A 21,269-nucleotide genomic window follows, 5' to 3' on the forward strand; every position below is an offset into this window, starting at 1 on the left:
ACATTAAGCACGCTATGATGCATTTGGGTTTTCTAGGGGAGGCGAGATCTTAGTTGGGCAGGCGACCGCCTATCCTGCCTCTACGGTGGGTACGCCTCTGGCTGAGAGGCGTAGTGAGTCCGGCCCTCTCAACTGAGATAATTGATATTCGATAGAAATTCATAATTTTTAAAGCCAGATTTTGCTACTATGTCTGTGAACTTCACGTGCCGGTTTGTAAGGAAATTAAGCGCTCCCCTTACCTTGTTCAGCTACAGATACACTGGATCACTGTGGAAATAAGGTGTAGATTATAGTCATATATATCACATCTACTAAACGGAAACCAGCCAATCAAAATCAAGGAATGGAACTAGATGTTTTAGAATATCAATTTGCCACTTAGTGGAAAAGTTTTATTTTGTTTCCTACATATTCCTTCTGGCAGGGTCAACACTACCTTTTAATGTATTAACATTTGTTTTTTATTAATACAAAACTTAAAATCTTACCTGTCATTTATTTTGAAAAATTGGTGACCGGAAGTCAAACGCTTACGCTCGTCCAACTTGAAGCAGGTTTCTTTCCTATACGCTCGCGCCGCTTGACACACACGGTGCAGTGTTGCCATGTTGGCTTATTATAAGCGACGTTCTTTTTATATAAAGTTGCTTGTAAAAATTGGTAGATCTTTGCGTTTTTTTTGGGGGCTCTAAGGTCAAGTGTACTTGCTTATTTAGGTTTGCTTCACAATGTTTTACTAATTATTTAAACCAGTGGTTATCAAATATTTTAATGAAAATGTTTTGTGGCCAGGGAGTATTTGTGTTGTTAGAATATTTCAAAAAATATTCCAAATATTCCACATTTTATTTCAAGAGTTTTTAAAAATAGCCAACGCATTATAGGTTTTAATAAGTGCTCATGTGGCCCACCCCCTATGGGCCCACCATAGTCGCTTCTTTTGGGCTTGTTTTCCTAGACCTGGTTTCTTGTTTCTCTCTCAAAACCTGGCAACACTGCCAGACATTATTACGAGGGGAGACTGTCCTCCGTCAGCGGCGCTGGAGCTGAAAGCAGGAGAGAGACTCACACTCTCTCACCAGCCCCATTACACCAGCACAGTAAGTAACACACGCTCGTTTCTCTAAACTGACATTGCTTTTTTCTACTTTTAACCAAGTGCCATGTGTAATGTTATGAATGCACTCTTTGGAGCTGTGTGTTGCAGTTGGAGAGAAAATGGCTGAGAAGAGAAACAACTAGGCAGGGTCGCGCAGACGCGCTTGCTTTATATCGTCCCAAACTAAAGCAAGCCTTTTGAAAATGTTTACTTTTACAGTCTGACATTTTTTGTATTTGTGCTCGAAAGACCCAAATGCTGTGTGGAGGTCGGGTTCTGACACTTGTCATGTCGAAGTGAAAACGCAAAAGTAGTGTTAAGTGGGACAGAAAGAAGGGAGCGGAGCTTTGGCTCGGGCTCCAGTAAGTAACTGCGCCACTCCAAACATTTTCTCCTCGTAGAATAATTTCTTATTGACACCTAATTATCTATGGTGACAACAGCACTCTGGTGTTAAACTGTTTCAACTGTTGTACTGACATGACAGGAGCTGTCAAAGCGAGGCTTGCCCCCTTTTTTCCCTTCTCTCAACCGCGGAAGTGGTGGAGGTTCTCTGGTAGACAAGAAAAGACAGAAAACTGCTGATCACAGTCCCACCTTTTGACAAAAAATAAAAACCCAGGACTTTCCCCCCGCGTCTTCACCGCCTTTAATTGTGTTATAGATGCTATAGTACTACACACTGCGGGGCGGGGGTGGGCGTGGGGGTGGGGGGATTCATTGTAAAGGACACGGGGGTTTGTGATTGCTGGACTACACCGTGATGTCATTCATCCGAGCTTGGATCATTATATAACGGGACTGTAGGGGAAGCCTGCGATAGCAGCCTATTTTTACTCTGTTTACAGTCAGTCAGTAGTACACTGTGAAAATGCTGGGCGTCAATTTAACTCTGGGAGTGCAAAATGGAACCAATGGACTGTTAGGGGTCCAGTTGGGTTCAATTTGTACACTCTCCAGAGTTACTCTCCCATAAAGGTCCATTTGGTTCCATTTGCACTCTTGAGTTTTATTAACATGAGGATTTTGCTGTGCAGAAGGGCTTCAACGGCCAATATGCTCAGACCCATACAGTAGTTTGACATTCACATGGTGTCTTCGTAAGCTACTGTATAATGTTTGCCCCATCAATCATGGGCAAATTTTGCTATCACTGGATTAGCTGTGAATATTCACATGCAATGAGTCCATGTGCCTATATGCAAATGTGCTATTACATATTAGACAGCACACATTGTTATTAAATTATGCAATTTGTACATGTCTGCCTGCGGGACAGCAATACTTGTTGATTATGATGCCCAAGCATGTTGATGTTGGGACAGGAGCCATATGTCATATATTTGTGAACAGACAAAAACCTGGTTGTGGCCTGGCTATAAATAATATCTAAATGAGATGACTTGGGCCAAAATATGATACGATATGATGATGTTTTGTCGATTGTCTCTCCATACATTGGTTTCTGGGTGATATAGCTTTGTGGTTAGCCTGTTTGTTTTGGCCATATGCCATAGTTGTCAAGGACTGGATCACACTGTTCTTTCTTCTCATGAACCTGACAGAGGATTTGGCCAGAAGCTGCCCGTCAACCAAGCATAATACTGTATACTGTATGTAGGCCACGCTGCGTGCCTCCTCAAACCAAGAGTTTTCACTTGGCACAGGTGTTGTGTTTTCATGTTTGTCTAGAATGGGCAAAGTCAGGTTTAATCTGGATGGACCGTGCTTTTGATTGCATTTATTTTGAAGTGATCCACTCGACCATTAAAGCTGTTCTTGTGGCATGAGTTCAGCTGTGCTTACCGGCACAACACTACACTTCATATTTAAACATTAGCCTCTTGGGCAAATAGCCCTCTGTTATGGACTTTGCATGAACACTCAAAGTATTCAGTATTTTGTAAATATTCAGATCTTTTAACAACACAAGGAAGGACCATTCTCATCCATCTTTGACGGTTGCTTTTTGTGTAACGGCCTTCTGTATCAATAGATTCACCAACGGGCGACTCTCTGTCCCCTGGATAAAAGGAGAGACTCCGTCCTCAAATTTAATTTGATGCCATTGTCACAAGGCAACAGTGCCAGTTGAAATGATGCCGTTAGGGCTGCCAATACAGTATATAAATATTATATTGATATTGGATCAGGATTTGTGATATGAGACTTTAGATATCATAATTCAGAATATTGTGATATTGCATTGGAAGTGTTGTCTTTACTGTTCTTGGTCATTTTCGGAACTTCTGACTACTGTTCTATTATTTGCCTTACCCACTTAGTTATTATATACGGTAGGCATTACTGATGATTATTTGTTAAAAAATATTTTGTATACATATTTTGTGTAAGCGCCTATAATCATCCCCACAATATTGTTGTCACAGTATGGATATCGTGGTAATTGCTAAAAAATATTGTGACATTTGATTCTGTCCATATTGCCCAGCTCTCCGTTAATGGTACCACTATTAATAATACCAGTACTTTTCCATAAGCAGGTTTAGAGGGTATCCAACAACATCATTATGATTTGTTTTGGTCTTCTTTTCATTGTATTGTTTTAAAGTTATTGTGTTAATATACGTCATGGTCTTTCCTGTCCTTTAATGTCTGTGCGAACCCGGGGTCTGGTGAGGGGGTTAAGAAGCGGCCTGGGTTGATTTGCAACCACAGGACCACCAGATCAGAGGAAGAGACTGTTACTATTGCTAGCAGGCAAACTATAGAGTACATGAGTACATTAATGACCACTGACGGATAATCTATGTACTGAAAAGATACACTTTTGTAAGTTATTGTGGGACTTTGTGTGAACTGTTTGCATAGTGCATAGTGATATAATGTAATATCTCTTCCCTTGAAAAGCTTTTAAAAAAATAAAATGAAATACCAGTACTTTTAAATGTAATAATTATTATTATATTAATACAAACCTACCAAAACATGTGATTGCTATTTCCCCCTAGCCTTTGATCCTATGTGCCACTCACTTTCAAATGCTAATGAGGGGCAATTAGGGGCCACTGTGTCCTAATCACAAGCCATTTGGATGAGCTCGGCTCATTTGTCACTGCCATTTGTGCACACAGACAAGTGCACGAAGATGCACACATCTGCATACACGTATCCAGGGAGTTAGGGTTACTGAGTGCTGGCGGTGTGTGTGCACTGCAGTATGTATTCATTTCAAATGTACATATGTACGTAGGTTTGCATGCAGAGCAGACGTTTTGCAGCCTTTCTAATTCCTTCTCTCTCTTTCCGTATCGTTCTCTCTTGCTTTCCTAATCTCTGGCTATCAACCTCTGTGTGGGGAAAAGAGTTGGAGTGAGATTAATTTCAGGTCATTTTCATGGAGATAAAGAGATTTCCAGGTACTTTGTGGGTGGGGCTTTCACAGATGAGCTACGGAGTGACATAATGTTGACCATGCCCCCTACATGCAGGTACAGGTTGTATGATTCAGGGGGAGGAGCCAGTGGACTGACCAATGGGAGAAATAGGTGTATGTGTGAGAGAGAGAGACAAAAATGGGTGGTGGTGACCTGGGATCGGTCTCAACCTTTGCTTACTGTAGTACTTATGGCCCGCACGTCTGTACACATGTAAGGATGTGTATTTACAAAGTACACACACACACACACACACACACACACACACACACACACACACACACACACACACACACACACACACACACACACACACACACACACACACACACACACTTTAAATGTGTATTCACATGTCATGCAGTCACGCTCTCTGCTCACTTTGTCCTCAAACAGAGATTAATAGACCGACACAGACGATTTCTCACACACGCACGCACACACGCACGCACGCACGCACGCACGCACGCACGCACGCACGCACGCACACACACACACACACACACACACACACAAGTTGGCAGCACGTGCACCATGCCAAGCCACGTTGCTTAACACATCGATTGTCCTCTCACTCTCTCTCTCTCTCTCTCTCTTTTCTCAGCTCTAGTTAGTAGAGACAGGGCTAAAGAGAGACAGTCTCTTGTGACATGCAACTTTGTGTGTATGCTGAAATGAGAAATGCTCATGATGTGTGTGTTTAATTTCACATCTTTCACATCTGGTAAAGGGGATATGCTCTTGCCGTGGGGGGTCCGAACAACAATATGAAAAATTCAATAGTGATTATGTGGTGGCCTGGACTCTCTAACTGGTGAGATACTGAGGTGTGACTTTGAAGTTCTATTGTGGTGAAATGATGGACGGACAGACAGACAGAAAGACTGGTTGACATAAATGGACCGAGATGTGAGTGTGGGAATGAATGATGGAGACTGAACATGGAAGGGGGGGGCATGGATGAAAGAGAAGTCGAAGGAGGGAAGATGAGAGAGCGTTACTATGTGAGAAAATGTGTGTGTGTGTGTGTGTGTGTGTGTGATATGTGGGGGGGGGAGTTAGAGATTCAGATCAAGCAGATTGAGATCTTGGGTCGAACGATGCGGTTCGCTCAGACCTTTTCAACTTTCCCTTTCATCCGCCTCTATTCATGATCGCTGTAGGTGCATGTACAGGAAAGCGCACACACACACACACGCACGCACGCACGCACACACACACACACACACACACACACACACACACACACACACACACACACACACACACACACACACACACACACACACACACACACACACACACACACACACACACACACACACACACACACACACACACACACACAAATGTGATCAATTAGAGTTTCTCTGGCTGGTGTGAAAGAGAGTGTGTGTGTGTGTGTGACAGAGGGAGTTGCATACAGGATGTGTGCGCTCTCCCTAGTGCCTGCTGTGCCGGCCTATGGACGGCCTCTCCTTGAGACTTGCATAGATGTCTTTATGTGTCGTATTGAATTGAACGCTGTAAGCATCAAGCTGAGCGCAACCGCGTCGCCATAGCAGCCACTTGAAATGTCACTCTGAGTTCACAGAATGTGCAGTTCAAAGAAAGCTATGGAAATGTATTTATTCCAATGTGGAATGTTAAAGTCTACAACGATTCTTTATTGTAGTGCATCGTATAGTACAGTGTGTTAATACACCAATGTGCACAGTGTGTAGCTCTGTTTCACAAACCAATGAATCTCAATCATGTTTTTTGTATGCATTTTTATTTTTTTACTTTTGACTTAGGAACCACGGTTTGTGTCTGTGTTTATGTTAAGCTCTTATGTATCAGGGTGCATGTGTGGGAATTTGTGATGCTGCATCGCAGCGTTTATTTTTGAAGTGACCTGTAATCAATATTGATCTTCTGAATGGCCTAGCAGCATGTGAATGAAAGACCGAGTGAGAGAGATAGACAGAGGACTCTGGGTCACTCTACAAACTAGTGTACCAGTGTTGGATCAATAAGCTGCTGCATGGCTCAATGACCATGTGAAAAGGGTTGAAACTGGTTTGGGAGAGTTCATTCAGCCCTATGTTCGTCCGATTGGATTGGTGTTGGTGGGGATTTCACTTCAGGGCTGGTAGGCTCCCCCTCATGGCTGTCCTTAGAGATGCCTGCAGTGACTGCTGTACCACAGTACACTGGATACAGAATGACTGATGCTTATTGCTTAATTTATGCTTAGCTGTATGATGGTGTGTCCCATGCCAAAAATAACTGATCTGCGAGTTGGCAGCACGTCACAGTGCCTTGCAAGCTTGTGTAATGTGTGAGTGTGAAGCAGGGCATTCATTCTCAGTGAAACTACCCTGGATAAATACATTTGAAAGAAAATAAAAATCAAACATCAAACATCACCCGCAATGCATCATTCACCATCACATATGTTGAGAAAAGAGACTTTATGCACTTACAGTTTGCAGGTAATCATTCGAAGTATTCACGGCTATCATGGCTAATAGTCAGGGGATATTAGCAGAATATTTTCCAATCTTGGAATAAATTCCTTACCAAAAAAAATCTTCACCAATGTGTTTGTAAAGGTGTCTAGTAACACATCTCACAAAGACTGAAATTCAGTATCCCTAGGAGAATTTTTGACAGCTCCTTAAAGTTGGGGTACCCACCATAACCTTGGTTAAAAAAAATCCAAAAACAAAATCCAAATTTAATTCTGTTTTAAGTAGCATGTGAGGGGTCAAACTAGGGTGTTTTTATGATTCTGAATCCATTGCAATCATTTGTTTTGCACCAAAACCACTCCTTGGGCTAAAAACGGCCATAGCCATGTATACTTTTTGTGTAAAAAGCCCATTGAGATTGGTCTAATGACCAATGTGACTCTTGATGTTCTTGCAACTCTTATCCCCTGTAGATGAATGACTAAATGACAAACGTGTCTCTGTATCTTCCATTCCTGCTTGTTGTCATTTCTGTTCTTTTTGTCTGTTGTATGACTGCTGTAACTGACATGGCAATTACATTTCCCTCATGGGAGCAATAAAGGTCTGTCTGGCTGTCTGTCTAATAGTTTATCAGTTTTCTCTCCTGATTTATCTTTCTGATTCATATCTGACAATGATCAGAGCAGCAGAACCAGGTTGTTGTTGTTAGCGGAGTCCTGTTGAGGGCTGACTTTAACAAGTGAGAGTTTTTACTTTAAAAGACTGGGCTGTTTATAGGAAGGACATCAAAGTGTAGCCTATACTGTAATGATATTACACTGTAAAATCCTCTGTGTCATTTTAACCCTGAGTGTAATTTTTTTAACCAAGATTCCAATAAGCACTGGGGATTTTACTCTGTCTAATAGAACAATGGCTATAAGCTCCTTCCACTCTTCCTCAGTGATGATGAAGTTGTTGACTTTGTTGCTGAATTGGTGGATTCTCTGTCTCCCGACTCCTCTTGTTTTTGTCTTCTCCTGTATATCTCGCTCCTCTCCAGACAGTGTGCCAGTCCCTTATCCTTATCAGTGCCAGGAGAGGATTACAGGGAGGAGTTGACACTGACTGCCAGTCAGACAGATCCTGCATCCTCCTGTCTTCTCCTACAGTGACAGGTCAGGGACACTGAGACAAGCTGACAGTCTGGGACAAAGCCAGAGAGAGAGAAAAAGACACACACACACACACACACACACACACACACACACACACACACACACACACACACACACACACACACACACACACACACACACACACACACACACACACACACACACACACACACACACACAGTGTGAAGTGAGGTTGGAGAGATTGAGAGAGAGAGAAGGAAAGAAAGAGATCCAATTCAAGAGCAGGAGAATTGGATGTTATGTTTGTTTGTGTAACGTTCTGGCAGACCTTGTGTCCAAATGCCTACACATTCTACCTAAAAAGCGATCATGGCTGTAGCCTTCAGACCGTGTACTTTTAATTGTTCAGTAAACATTTGTATTTGTTCTTTGCCCCATATTTTGCCCAGTAGCGCACTACTGTACCGTGACACAAATTACATCACAGTAGTGCCGTGACGCATATTACCGACTAACAGCGCAGACAAGGGTTGGACTTTGTGAGGCACCCATTACCAGTTCCCACCGAGCCCAAGGAAGCCGTTGGCCATCAAAACGTATTAATAGTAATTAATAGGTTTCACTGAATAGCCAAACTCATATCGACATGCCAAGTGAATAGAACTAGTGTTGTTTATAGCCTACAACTACAAAACGGTCATGTTACTCACAAAACAGACATCAATTAAGTTATGCTACACACAGAGAATAACATGTATTGGACTCAGCCATATGACCCACATATGATAATCCCCATCACTAGTGCCTCACTTGCACATGGGCAACTCAGAAAAGTGCAGTGAATCTTTTTATTGTGGGATATGAAGGAATAACTGACAACATTGTTTATCCTGCTCTGTGTAACCTATAAGTTATTCATTCAAAGAAATGTTTGTAAGAACTTTGTTTTGATCATTAAATAACATTCTGCATTCATAACACATTAGCTAATAACTTCTGCTTTTCAAAAATAGCTACAAATACATTGCTGCGTGCCTACAGTATGTATACAAATACGTGATCAATATAGTTGACACTCAAAGGTGATGACACAGTTGGGAGAAGGCCAGGCATCTGGGAGGATAACCAGTGGGCCTCTAATAGCACTGCCCACCATTTTTTAAATTATACTTACTTATTAAGTAAATAAATGAATTGCTACAGAACCTGTGATTGTCATTTTGGGGATAAACAACAAGTTGAAGGGTAACTTTTATGTCTGATCATGATATACCGTGCATGTTAAAATCATGTACACTACTGCCCACAATTGGGTTTAGGTGCCCACTAGACCTGTACCCATCTGGGGTACAGGGGGGTTTCACTTAGGAAGGGACCAAAAGCCCGCAGGACACTTTTTTCTAGTTCATGCAATTATCTAACACCGAGAGTGTATAAATGTACCTGTAAATGGATACATTTGTACACTCTGAGTTACAAATGGATAAGTTACTGTGTTCATTTATCAGTCACACATCTGTATCAACGTCTGAAATCTTGGCATCATTCCACACCTAGAAAACTGAAAAAACATAGTCTGGAGGGTGGTCAAACAATACCAATTTGCAGCTTCTTGATAAGATGCCATCCTTAATCTGTGTGCAGCCTTATCTGTGGGGCGCTCCGTACTCAAGTTCCCCGGCCCCAGGCCAGGACCCCCGCTGCCATGGCAGGGTGTGCGGCAAGCACAGGGCGTGTGTGGGTATCAACAATGACTTAAGTGCGAGCCAGGAGGATATGCATCGAGGGAGGAATTCAATAACAGGAAAACGGCCAGTGATACAAACAATCCATGGAATACCAAAACCCACCCTAAACCTCTGCCGTTCTTGGCACGACCTTGCCTTGTGCTGCTATCATCTACACTTGATGATGCTGATGTCAGGTCTCAGTGCCTGGTAACGTGGGTCTTGTGTGTGTGTGTGTGTGTGTGTGTGTGTGTGTGTGTGTGTGTGTGTGTGTGTGAGTGTGAGAGAGAGTGTGTCCTTTACCCACAACATGTCAGTCCAAAGATCATGTGCATTTCATTGTAACTGTATCCCTACAATGAAATTGTGTTTCTGGGGATTCTCTGCCCAGCTGTGAATTTGTGCCATGTTTGCTCATGTTTGCTAGGTCACTCTCTGCAGACAAATCCCCTGTATTTAATTCAATGGTGGCATCTCAAAGTTCTATTCTTGACACCTTCCTCGATTCTCAGTTCTTGTTTTTTGTTTTGTTTTTATTGTTTATTTTCTTCCTGAAAATGTGTCACAGTGAAACGTTAAAATGATTCAGGGTTTCATTTCCTACTTGGTTTGAGACGGAAGCTCGGAGAGAGGCAGTGGAAGTGACTACTCCATATCGCACACAATATCAGTAATCCTGAACGAAGCCATTTCCTTTCTTACAAGGCTGTGGTTTGAAGAGATGCTGGCTGTTTTAGATGGATTCATGGCTGAACAGCTGGCATTTTCTGTCTATGTCTGGCTGGCTGGCAATCTAAGTGAATGAATGGCTGTGGTTCAGCCTCGACTGGCTGGATGTTTGACTGGATGCCTGGCTGTCGAGCTCACTGAATACATGACTGACTGGCTGGCTGGCTGTTTTTGGCCTCGCTGGCAGGGAGTGGAAGTGTATTTAACTTTCAACCTGCCGTCCCTATTTTGGGCATGTCATTATAGGCACAAAAAAATAAGAAGAGAAAATAGCCGATCTACAAGCTCACAGCGCGTTTCCACATAACACCATCGTATGACAAAGTATAAAATAGGACTTCAAAGAATGGCTTCTATAAAGCTCAAGAGTGACTGCGCACCTTTTGATCTAGTGGTAACAAAACCGTACGTAACATTCCCGGAGCAGTAAGATTTCCATGGTAATGCAAGCTACACCAATAAGAGATATTGCTGCTACATGTATTTCTCCATGACATTAAACATGTTTTCTTAAAACTAGATTGATTGCCTCCTACAGGAGCATATAGTATAGCATCATTTGTCGCTTATGGCAAGTGGATTGTTTCTACATTATAGCTGATAATCCTCTATGAAGAAAATGAATGGCATTTTCACTTCCGGCATCGCACTGTTGAGCTCTATTTCAGTGTGCTAACTGACTTTCCTGGAAGCGAAAATCTGTAGTATCCATTAGCTTGGAATCCCGACCAATGATATCATTGGTAGGCAGCTGTCTACAGCCCACCTCTGAGACGCAGAGTGACTAGACCAAAATGGCGCCATCTTATAATGAGCATTAGTGAGGACCAATTATATAATTATTATTATACGAAGATAAGGTTTAAAATGGGTACTCCTTTAAGTGTTAAACCCTGGGGACAGAGATTGGACTAAGTAGGTGGGGTAAAAGGCTGAGCCTAAGTAATTAATGTTAGGCCTAGGGTTATTTTGTATATATATATTATATATTTTTATACAACCGCTATAGGAGGACTGCCCCCAACCCCCATCTCTCTCTTATCTGTCTCACACACCTCCATAATTGCATTACTTGGACTCGCTGTTGAGTTGTGTGTTGTGTGTTCTATCTTCCTGTTCTTTCACTACCAAGTCTTAATTATTTTAGAGCTGGAGTGGGTTTTAGGATCCTGTGAGTGAAAAGTTAAGGATATCCCTGCAGAGGATACTCTGTATTCAGGAGCATCATTGAATACTCTCTATCCATAGCCAAAAGATCAGAGATCTCTGCCTTCTGATACATCTGGGGAAATGAATGGGCTTGGTCACTGGATAAAACCACCTGTAACAAACCTACGCCCACCGTTTTGGAAACAAATTAATTTCTAAATTGTTTCCATGAAGTTTTGGGCCATTCACTGAATTTAGATGTATCAAACGTATCAGTAGGCTGCTACTGTATGAAAATGCACGTATGTGCATGTACATGTCTCGTACATGTCTGAACGTACGCGCGTGTGTGTGTGTGTGTGTGTGTGTGTGTGTGTGTGTGTGTGTGTGTGTGTGTGTGTGTGTGTGTGTGTGTGTGTGTGTGTGTGTGTGTGTGTGTGTGTGTGTGCGCACACTCGCCTTTGTGTGGGCTGGTAACCTTTACCGCTGTGTGTGTTTGAGGGAAGGGGGTCTGACACAGTTAAACCAGGTTAATAGGCGTTTCCAGTGTCTCTGTCCCACAACACTGTTCCACACTGTCATACTCAACAATAGGAGAAACTGGTTTGCTGTTACGTGACCTCTATATTGGACTGTAGAAACTGACAGGATACGCATACACACACACACACACACACACACACACACACACACACACACACACACACACACACACACACACACACACACACACACACACACACACACACACACACACACACTTCGATGCACACGCATACATTTTATGTTTACACTAATATTTGATTGAAACTAATGCATACTTTCCTCATACAGTACACAAGCACATACATAATTCACACTTATTCAACACACACACACACACACACACACACACACACACACACACACACACACACACACACACACACACACACACACACACACACACACACACACACACACACACACACACACACAGCCTTTTGTGACTGTATTTCTCCATCCACAGGGGCTTGCCAAGGAAAATACCTGTGGTAAAAGAATGAAAGTGACCTAATGGGGAATTACTAAGCTTTATTGTCTAGACTAAAAATAATACACACGGTCGTCATTTTATTGCACAGTTTCATATAATCTAGTGTCTGTCATCATGGGAAGTGCAAAATGAAACCACTTCCCCCCATGTACTGTAAGCCACATCATATAGAGGTTTAAGCATTTGTATTATTTGTTTTTACCTAAAGCCTCATCTAACTTCTGAGTAATTTCCTCTGTGATTGAAAATAAGCAGAATAATTTTTACAGACCACTTTCATGGCATTCGATTACCTTTATTTGGACACATAAGGTGTAGTTGTGTGACTCGTGTGGCAGGCCAGTTTACTTTAGACCATTCAGAGAGACAAAAGAGGAAAGAAACAAAGTCAAATTCTGATAAGTCAACAATATCAAATACAAAGGTGCATGTTCACTGAGGCAGAGTATCACAGTCTCTTGTGCAAGTAAGAGACATCGCTTAGCAGCAGATATCAGTGAAATAGGACATTGTGTAACATTGTGTTAACCAAACCAGACAGCCGATTTATAAGTTACAAATTATATTTCATTGTCAGTGACATGCACAGAACGTGTGAAGCCAGTGTTTGTGTGAAGCCAGTTCCTGTGTGCCAGGACCCAATATACCACAAGTAGTTGTGATAGATGGTATACTAGACACCAATTGTGGGTTTGCTGAGCACACACTATTGCCAGCTGGTGCAGTCATAAATAAAAAATACTGATGACACTTGTTGCACGCTTGTGCAGGAACAGGAATACAGAAGTGGTCTAAAGTATTGTTATTAAGGTGCATAGCAAAGCCTGCATACATCATGGGAGATAAAAAAGTATTAGCAAAGTTACTACTGGGGTTTAAACCCATGATCTCCTGTTTACTGTATTGATTCTTTAACCAAATAACACATTGATGTGATTATAAGGTGAATCATTCTAGAAAATTGTTCTTCTCACTCAAAGGAATATCATATTTTGAAAACTATGTTCAGTATTGAACTGCACTACTAGTAGTGCAGTTCAATGTCAAGGCTTTTAGGTGAGGTATCCAATGAATATATTGTTATTGAATTTGGTACAGAAGAGTGTCATGTTGAGAGAGAGAGAGGGAGAGATGTGCACAGCTGAAGGTCGACATGAAAAAATGCAACCTGTTGCGATGCAACACGTTGAGAGCTTGTAGATCCACTATTTTCCGCTGTGTGTGTGTGTGTGTGTGTGTGTGTGTGTGTGGGGGGGGGGGGGTTGACTATGGAGGTTGGCAATGACCGTAGAAACGCAAGCACGCATGCATGATCACCACCAACAGTCCTTGGAGCAAAAATTGTCTTGTGTGTCCTCTCTTATGAGCGTTGGAGGTGGTCACTCAGCCAGCTTGGCTAATGCTACGTGACGTGGTGCCATTAGCTCCGCTAACAGCTCTCCACTGTGCCACCTCTAGCCTGGCGCTACGAGATGGAGAGATGAGTGCTTTGGCAGGCTGACAGGACGCACACTACCTAACTGAGGCCTTGCATTGAAGTGGGTGTGTGTGTGTGTGTGTGTGTGTGTGTGTGTGTGTGTGGAGGGGGGGGGGTGTTGTTGAGTAATACCTTTTAAAAGGCTCCTCACGCACACCATTTGCACTTAGAAAGAGTGGGTTGATGTTCGGCAGGGAAAGGTATGTGTGTGTCTGTGCGTGCGTGCGTGCGTGCTATGAAGTCAGTGTGAGTTTGTGCTTTGCTGCTTCACATTAAAATGCACCGGACTATTGAGAAAATAAGACTCACCTGCCTTGACTGCCATGATTAATGCTGCATAAATTACAAGAGACATTTGTGCACCAATTCCGTCACTGTGAACACCTTCATAACCTTTATAGTTGTGTGTGTGTGTGTGTGTGTGTGTGTGCGTGTGCATGTATCAACCTTTCTCATCTCCTTTCTGTTCACCTGCAACATAATGGTTCAGGGACATGCTTTTCCCTCTCACATGTGCCAAATTAGCAGGTCTACAAACTCACAGGTCAGCTAATCTGGCTTTAGAAATGACAAAAAACAAATGAATGAACCAGCAATTGTTCCCAAGTGACATCCCAGATTCTCCATTTCATCTGGTAGTGATGTTGAAAGTGAAGCGGGCAGTTCAAATTCAAATTAATTAATTAATGATCAGCTAAAACATGGATGGACCTCCGCAATCCGTAAGATTTATGTGCTGTATTTCCGTCTTACGCGCGAGAGCTGGAATTTCTACCACTGAGCTAAGATCGAACGCCCGCTTGGGCAGTGGAGGTATTGCACTTTGAGCTTCATGCAGTACTACTTTCTCAATGGAAGAGTAGGGAGACCATCTTCAACCATAGCAGTTGTGTTAGTTATATTGTATTGTCTATCATACAGACTGGTCAAAATAAGTTCCAGATTGCAGCTTTAAAGATTCTTATAGCCCTTGCAACAACTCCCCCCTAGAACCGCCCCAACATCACCTTTTTAGCTGAGTCTTAGAAAATGTGCATAAGGCACCAGCTGGTTATGCAGGTCTCCTTAAACTTTTTGGTCAGGGCTTTCTCCGTCCTGTACGAGTGTTTGCCAGGCGCACATGATTGCGTCCTACGGATAGTAATGTTGCTCAATCCTCCTTTACAGCTACGGAGAAGGGATTTGTGGGGTTTATATTATTGTTGTTGTTGCTTCTAATCTTTTAAAACCTGAGGCAAAGGTTCGTACTGTAATGCCTCGTAAGTGTATTATGCCCTGATTCCTGTACTCGTTTGTGTGTTTTTCTGTGTTTAAGCACCACTAGCCTTGCTGCTACAAGATTGCCACCACATGTGGCTCAAATTAGACTGTCCCACATAAATATGGAAGAGTTCAGTTTTTATCTGAGGATGGCTCTAGGGTCCACACACAACTAAAAATGTATAACTGATTGTGATGCACTAATAATAACACTTTAACTGAATACACACTTTTCTTTGGCTGAATAATTCAAACTTAAGGTCTAGGGGTGCAAAATAAATTGGATTAATTGATTAAAAAATCAGGCTTCTCGATTATTCGATTAATTGAAAAAGTAATCAGTAGAATAATTGCTAAGAAAATAATCTATAGTTGCAGCCCTATTAAGGTCTTTACACACCAGCGGCATTTCTTTGTGCAATTGATTCGCCCAAAAATATATTTTGAGAACGCAAATATTATGCTGTGATAAAGCAACACAATTTCTTTTTTGGAACGAGGTTGATTTGACATCCTGTACATACTGGTATGAATGAGGCATCATCTACATTGAACAGTTTTGAATAGTCACTCCCCCGATGTGTAAAGCCCTTCAGGTGTCTCATTGATGGAAATAGAAATGGTAAATGGTGCATTTATATAGCGCCTTTATCCAAAGCACTTTACAATGTGCATTGCATTCACCAATTCACACACCAATGGCAGAGGAAACTATGCAAGACCAACCTGCTCATCTGATCAGGAGGGGTTAGGGGTTCAGTATCTTGCTCAAGGACACTTTGACACTGACTCAGGGGGAGTCGGGGATCGAACTGTGAATCTTCCCTTTCCCAAGTGGGCACTCAACCTCCAGAGCCACTTCCGCCCCCTTTCCATATAAAACCAAAGCTGGCATTCCTTGCACTTTCCCATGAATAGTGGCTTATTTAACCCATTAAATCCGGGAACACATCTGTGTCATTTTAGATTTCTTTGACTATTCAAAAATGGCAGATATACAAGCTCATATGAGCTTGTAGAGCTGCTATTTTTTAATAGAGATCGTGAAAATGTGTGCAAATCTTTGAATATATATTTTTTAAAGCGAACATTTGTTACTTAGATGTTTTTTTCTGGATATTCTATAATAATGTCTACTAAATCCTAACAGTTATTTTTTAGTTTTTGTTTTACTTATATTGCTGTAATATCAGTGGTTCTGAAACCTTTTTCATGTCAAGGACCACTCAAAATGATATGTATTTGTCTGCGGACATCCCCATCTCAAAATATTTTGTTCCAGGGACCCCCCCAGAAGCAAAGATTTGAGTTAAAAATGTATATATTTATTCAAAGATTTGCACACATTTTTACGATTTTCTTTTTCAAAAATAGCAGATCTACAAGCTTTTTAAATTTGATAGCTTTAGTATACTGTTTGAAGTAATTAGTAGCATGCAAAGCTATGCTTTCAAAGCAGCTTCCACAAAACATTCATCCAAACATCCATCCAACCCAAATCCTTCCACATATGGCTATGGTGAGAATCTTTGAAAAACTGACATAGGGACTTTAAGAGGATTATGGGAGCTGCCATCTATGAACTAATCCTGGACCAGATATCTACAAAATTGTATAATGCAATTTCATTTGATGGAGTTCTGTATACATAAAAGCATATCTATAGTGATCTTCAGTCTCCCGTATCTCGCACGCATCCAAAATTAGACTGTTGGATTCACTCAGACAGACAACAGAGTTCAGTAAACTTATGTTTGCACTTCAGTGTTTTGCCAAAGCAAACTGCCCGAGAGCTATTTCTGGCATCCAGGAAGATTGCAGAAGTGGCTTTCCATGAAGACTTAAGAGGTTACAGAACAAATGTCCACACTCCTCTTTGATGAATGATAGTCAGTGAACTTGTCCAATGGTGCAACCAGCGAAACGGCCACTGTCTGCAGACACTAAGTAGTAGGGGTGCAACGGCTCAGTTAGCCCAAGGTTTGGTTCAAACCTTGGTGTTAAGGTCGCGGTTTCGGTACAGTAAAAAGAAAAGAAGAAAAAAAAGATATTTCCAAAATGTTCTCTTTATTTTACTTTCTAGCAATACAAATGTATTTCTATTCAGACACATTACAGTATTTTCTGCTTTTCATTATTTTTAAGGAAAAAAAAATAACCTATATCGTGACTTTACTTTCATCATTATGCACAAGGCAAAAAAATGCGCCTTATGTCACTATGCCTCACATATGTGCAGGGAATAGGGCAAGATACTGTCGCAAAGAAAAACACCCCTTCAAAGTTTAGTTTACGGTAAATTAAGCATCAGCATTTAATCTCTGCATAAGGACCTTATGCTTATAACGATTACAAGAAGAGTTCCTGTCTATAGTCATGGAATACTTTGTTGGGACTGGTCTGACGGAAATAACAACTTTTAATGAGTTCCTACTACGAGTGGAGAGGACGACAACAACGTTAAGCAGTCTAATCATTATGCTCATTTATTAATCTGATGGTGTTGCCCACCGAATATAGATGATCTACAGGCTCCCAATGTGTCGTGATGCCTGTGGATCGGCTGTTTTTGGTGAGCAACACCAGCTGGAGTCACTTGCGTTTTTTTTTTTTTACAGAAAAAAACGCGGTTCATAAAGGCGTGGTACATAGTAGTCACTCTGTAGTTGTTTTTTGGTCCACTAGCAGTGGGACTTTTGTCCAAACTCTACAGTTTAAAACACAGTCTCTTGCACACATTAGGAGTGCGCCTGGGCTCAGCTGAACTCAGCTTGTGTTCAGCTGTGTTGAAGCTTGTGTGTTGGCTCGTGGATTCTTCATTCACCGTAAAGGAATGCGAGATAAACAGAACAGTATTGTCCATGAATTCGAGGCTTACCTGGGTGAGTAATTGATAGAAAAAGTATTCTTTTAACTTAATGTTAAAGGTCAGTCACAGTATCGTTTGACAATACACACGTGAATAAAATCTGTGTCAGAAGAAAACAATGGGGTCAGGGGGTGCAGTCCTACAGTAGTTGATGACGCAGAACTAGCATGCCTTTTCATTTCCCCAAAGTCCCTAAGCAGGAGACAAAATGTCTCTTATAGTGTCCTAGTGTCCCAGTCTATAAAAGACAACCTGTGTGTCTGTTATCTATAATGCAGGACCTTGTAGTTCAGTGCAGGGATTTACAAAGCTGCAGCAAAACATCTACCCAAGGGGAATGAAAGGAGGATGGTGATAATATTTTCCTTCATCTGCTCTTCTCTTATCTGGCGAGTTTCAATAACCAGTTGGCTGCTGTTCTCTCCCCTGCTGTTTCACTTGGGGGAATCACTTCAATTATTGAACCTGTGGAGGAGAGTGTAGATGAGTGAGGATGTTTGGCTGAGTAGTTGAGAGTGAGAGAGAGAGAGAGATAGTGTGTGTCCTGGATCAGTGTTGGTCGTATGTTTGTGTGTGTGGGCAGGTTGCAAGGAACAGCTCAAGCTGTGCAGTAAGTTATCTCTCTCATATCTCTGGCTGTCCCACTTTGAGGCTTTTAATCATGTATGGACCCTGTGTGGGGTGTGCGTGTGTGTACTCTATCCGTGTTGAGTGGAGAAGGTTTGGTAAAGAGCGTGTCAGGGAAGGAGATGGCACTTACTGTAGGCCTGACCCAAGGCTACCTTCAAGAATTTCTGTTTGTGTGTGTGTGTGTGTGTGTGTGTGTGTGTGTGTGTGTGTGTGTGTGTGTGTGTGTGTGTGTGTGTGTGTGTGTGTGTGTGTGTGTGTGTGTGTGTGTGTGTGTGTGTGTGTGTGTGTGTGTGTGTGTGTGTGTGTGTGTGTGTGTGTGTGTCCATCATGTGTTCATGCTAATGCACGTGTCAGCCATGCTTTAAAGGGCAAGTCTGTCTGCAGTATCAGCACCCTCTGTTGTAACACTCATAAATATTATTCGGTCTTCTGACAGTTTGTTAAATGTTGTACGAGGCTGTAAAAGATGAATAAATTATGAGGGAGAAAAAAAGTAGTTCCTTAAGGGAAAAAGAACCTGTCTGGAAAATTCCACCAACAAAAACAACTCTTCAAGTATAGATGTCAATAATACAATCAATATATGTCTCATTTATAGGGCTACACTATCCCAAGGATTGTGTGCGTGTGCGTGTGCGTGTGCGTGTGCGTGTGCGTGTGCGCGCGCGTGTGTGTGTGTGTGTGTGTGTGTGTGTGTGTGTGTGTGTGTGTGTGTGTGTGTGTGTGTGTGTGTGTGTGTGTGTGTGTGTGTGTGTGTGTGTGTGTGTGTGTGTGTGTGTGTGTGTGTGTGTGTGCTATAAAGCACTGGTGGTTTGAATGGCAAAAATAAATATTTCTGGCCCACTCCAGCAGCAGAGTCCTAGCTTACGGGGCCTGTAGAAAGTCATTATCTGAATCACAGTATGACACCCCCTGACCACAAACCCCCAAATCCCCTGGCTGATGTGATTAACCACAAAACTCAGCCACCTGCATTACGGTACGCTGCTGTATAACGTATTGTTTAAAAAATAGGTGCAACTTTTTTCAAGGTATTTTTTAAGCTTGTATTTGATAGTTACAGTGTAGAGAGACATTGAGAAATTGAGGCATTTTGCACCACCCAAAGGAGAAACTTTCAATACTGTGTTGTCACAGATGAAGGAGTTATATTCCACTCATAGGCTCTATGCATAACTGTAGTCCCGGGTTTCCAGAAAGCTGCATTTCTGTTAATTTTCCCATAGCTTCGTTTCATCGGCTCGGCAGCAGATTGAAACACACAGGAAGGTGTCATGCAGTAGTTGGAGGTACTCTTCCATTGAGAAATTAAACCCTGGTGTCAGGTTGAACACCTACTGGTTGACAACTATTGGCAGAAGCTTACAGCGCAATATCTCCCCTGATCAAGTGGGTATGCCTCATTGGAAGAGTGGTAGAAATGTGGTTTCTTATCCGGGAGACCCGGTTTCAAATCCCAGGTAGGACGTGAAAGTCCTATGGATTGCAGCTTTTAAGTTTAGTTATTTAACCATAAACCATAGTGTTATCTAACGTTAACCTAAACTCATTTTTGTTACATTTTCATGGTAGATGTTGTAGTGTACTTGCTGAGGGGAAAGGGATGGTCATGTAAGACATGTTTGAACGTGGCCCTTGGAGCCAGGCCAGTGTACTGCATGCACGCACGGCTGCACAGCCTGTTCAGGATTGACAGCGTAGTTTACTATGGAATGCAAACAGCTAAGCAGGGTGTGGCTGTGCTATGCTAGCTACTCTGGCCCCGTAACCTCAGTTATGTAACCGATTGTCAGCCCGAGGACTTGTGTTAACCGGAGGGGAGAACAGGAGCACATTTTTACGATGTGTCATGAGAGTGACATAACATGACAGTGACGTAACACACAAAGTCACAAGAGCGAGCTGCGGTCAACGAAATTGAGCATTGTGTGACACTTCGATGCTGCAGCAGCCGTGCGTCTTGCGTCTTTAGGCCTTGATGACCGTGCAAATAGTTAAGTGCTGCTTTAAATGAGTGACTATTCAGCACACACCCACTCTAATAGAGACCTCAAAGGGCAACATATTCACACAAACATATGCACGTCCGTCGTGCGCACACACACACACACACACACACACACACACACACACACACACACACACACACACACACACACACACACACGCACACGCACTACTTGTGCATGCACATGTGGATGTACTCACACACTTATAGTACATACACACACATTATATGTGGTATGTACTATAAGCGTGCTGCTGCATACATGCAATCATATTATGATTGTATGTGTGCGTGCATGCACACACAC

General features: G+C 42.2%; 1 protein-coding gene across 4 annotated transcripts in view; it reads left to right on the forward strand.

Moving 5' to 3' along the window:
• The first annotated feature begins 1,013 nt into the window (after positions 1-1,013).
• atxn1a (ataxin 1a) overlaps positions 1,014-21,269 on the forward strand; it is a 142,577-nt gene continuing 122,321 nt past the window's right edge. For 3 of the 4 annotated variants that reach the window (XM_084079900.1, XM_084079901.1, XM_084079898.1), the window contains exon 1: positions 1,014-1,103. The gene's annotated coding sequence lies outside the window, so the exon portion shown is untranslated. Of the gene's footprint in view, positions 1,104-8,001; positions 8,117-21,269 lie in introns of all 4 variants that reach the window. The other variant, XM_084079899.1, reaches the window with a different exon arrangement.

The sequence above is a fragment of the Gymnoscopelus microlampas genome, assembly GCF_963454915.1.
Source record: "Gymnoscopelus microlampas genome assembly, chromosome: 15".
Taxonomy (NCBI): domain Eukaryota; kingdom Metazoa; phylum Chordata; class Actinopteri; order Myctophiformes; family Myctophidae; genus Gymnoscopelus; species Gymnoscopelus microlampas.